We start from the raw sequence: 2,814 nt of genomic DNA, 5'->3' as shown, positions 1-2,814 counted from the left end.
AATTATATTGGTAACTAAACATTTTATTTTCAGGGACTTTCTTTAAAATTTCAGGTTTTCATGTTGTTTGAAAAAATCCTGCTGTGATTATCAGCAAAACGATATCATGTAATAAACATTTTATTTTTTACAAAAGTAAATGTGACAAGGTAAATTCAAGCAAAATGTCTAGCCCCCTTGGAAAAGCACAGCCCTTTATAATAGATTAATCATTCTAACTGGTGACATACTGCCAACATGTCAGACAAATTAATAAATATCATGATATTTGTAATATTAAGGTTCATTTAGGACAATGCAATTCTCGTCTGGAAACGTTAATATTTTTGTGAAATTTTATGTTTTGAAAATGGAAACATGCTTTTGATGCCATTGTGTCGTATCACGATTACATGGAAGGTTCTGATCACCCCTTACACATTGATGTCATCGAGATCCTGGTACAGTCAAAAGGTACGGTAATACATACCACGGTCAGTGGTTTTATTGACTTTTTTTCTCCTGAAAAATCTCGCAAAATTTCATATATACAGGGCATTTATTTTATGGTTTACTTTAACGAATGTTACTCATAGTAATATCTAAAACTGTGTGAATTTACGTTTTGCTGTAAATATTCGTATATTTCGTTGAATAACTTATCTGAAAAACTTTAATTATTAGTTGCTTACGGTATGTACATCTAAATAAGAACATTATGTTGAATGGACTCATACAATACATAAAGACTTCTACGTAATAAAGAGATCCATTGTAGTTATGTAGGTAGGTTGAGTGTCGAACTCGTTGTCCCTGGGTCACGGACTTCAATACCCGGTACGGCCAGAGTAGTTCCGTAAATTGAATGTTGGACTCATCATTCAAAAATCAAAGGTTCAACAAGCGCCCATTTGTAGACATGTCATAGCCTACACTATTATAACAGTGCCTTTAAAACATGCAGATAAGATGTAATAACGTTTAAGACAATCTGCTGCTTTTAAATAACGTAGATGTAGCGCTGTAACGGTGTATAAACATTCGAATCAATGTCTAGATTTCAGTACCAGAGTCTAATTCTATGGAAATTAATGTGCTAAGTATGCACTTGACATGGCCAACGGGATTCATACAATCACATTATTTATTTATTTATTTATTTATTTATTTATTTATTTATTCGCGGAAAACTATATTCAATAGCGATTCATGGAATGTAAAGTTAAGGACAGTCCGTTAACTGAAATCGTATTACACTTAAACGTACTCTGTTGCTGGATGGTCACATTAAAGTAGTTGTTGTGTCGTTGCGAAATGCACTTAGCACCCACTTTATTGGCATGATATAGCTAGCAAATTCCTAAAAGTGTTAAAAGTGACATTAAACCCAACATTAGTAAAACTACATTAAGAACAGACCCGTGTTGATTAACGCAGATTTATATATGTAATGATGTAAATATATTTGAAGAAACATTTTAACTTTTAGTACATCTGTTAAATTCTGCTCATGTTACAATGTTCAGATTGCTGGCTTTGTAAATTATACTTCATTTACTCATGTGGTCTACATTACGCGGAAAGATATATATGAATTGGGAGAATTGATGTATCTACACGTCGTAATAACATTAATGTGACTGGAGTTGTTTTACGTTTCCGGATCAGCGCTTCAGTAGATCAAGGGTATAGAGCATACGTACAACCACGCTGTTTTGGGGCTTATTTATGTTGTTATAAAAGCTCTCTCTCTCTCTCTCTCTCTCTCTCTCTCTGCACCGTTCCCACCAAATTTGACATTTAAAGATAAGTAATATATAATACAATAATGTCATTTAAACTTTACTACGATAATATTAATCAAAGCAAAACAAGCACGTGAATGTCATTTAGACTTTACTAAGATGACTGTTAATCAAAGTAAAACAAGCAGGTGAAAGTCAGTTAGACAGTACAATGCTAATCAATAATCAAAGGACGCACGAAAGGGAATGGCAGGGTGTACAGTTCTTATTACGAACTAAATGAAGCAAGCAGGAAAATGTCACTTAAAAATGCAGTTATGGTCTAATATCAAGTGCAGCAAGTCAATGTCATTTAGACTATACGACCATGATAAATAATCCACTAAAGTACGCTAATATCAATTAGACTATACAGTGATGATAGAAAATCCACTGAAGTAAGCAAATGTCAGTTAGACTCTATACTGCTGATTGATAATCCAGTGAAGTAAGCAAATGTCAGATTATACAGTGAAGATAAATAATCAAGTGATGCAAGCAAATGTCAGTTGGACTGTTCAATGATGATGTTTTACTATTGGTTAAATAACAATAAAGTTACCACACAAACACACGCCTGAATCTGGCTCATTTATTTTGTTTAATTAAAAATTGCCCGCAACGCAAAATTGTTTTAGGCATGACTGGCGTGTATTAACTAGTATTCTAACGTATATTAAAATGCAATCTCAGTTCTTTAAATACATTCATATGACACAACAATTTTAATGAAATAAATCGACACATATTTTCAATATTTGTTCATACAAGTAAACGTGGGTGCTCAAGAAGTTCACATTTTGGTGTACATTTGTTTATTACGATTTATACACACGAGTCACATTGATTGATGTCTAATCTATTGTAAACGTAGTGCACAAGAATTGCTCCTGATCAATTTTAGCTAGACGATTTCTGTGTCTATAACTGGAGGGCTAGTTTATCTCTATCTTCCTATATTGCCATGGTAAATCAGATATTATTATGCAAAGTAAATGCATTGTGTGCATATCTGATGAATTGGAAAATTGCACGTTATCAACTGTAGTAG

This window comes from Sinohyriopsis cumingii, chromosome 14 (genome assembly GCF_028554795.1).
Source record: "Sinohyriopsis cumingii isolate HCF-2022 chromosome 14, ASM2855479v2, whole genome shotgun sequence".
Classification (NCBI taxonomy): domain Eukaryota; kingdom Metazoa; phylum Mollusca; class Bivalvia; order Unionida; family Unionidae; genus Sinohyriopsis; species Sinohyriopsis cumingii.
Note: the sequence above shows the minus strand (reverse complement) of the source record.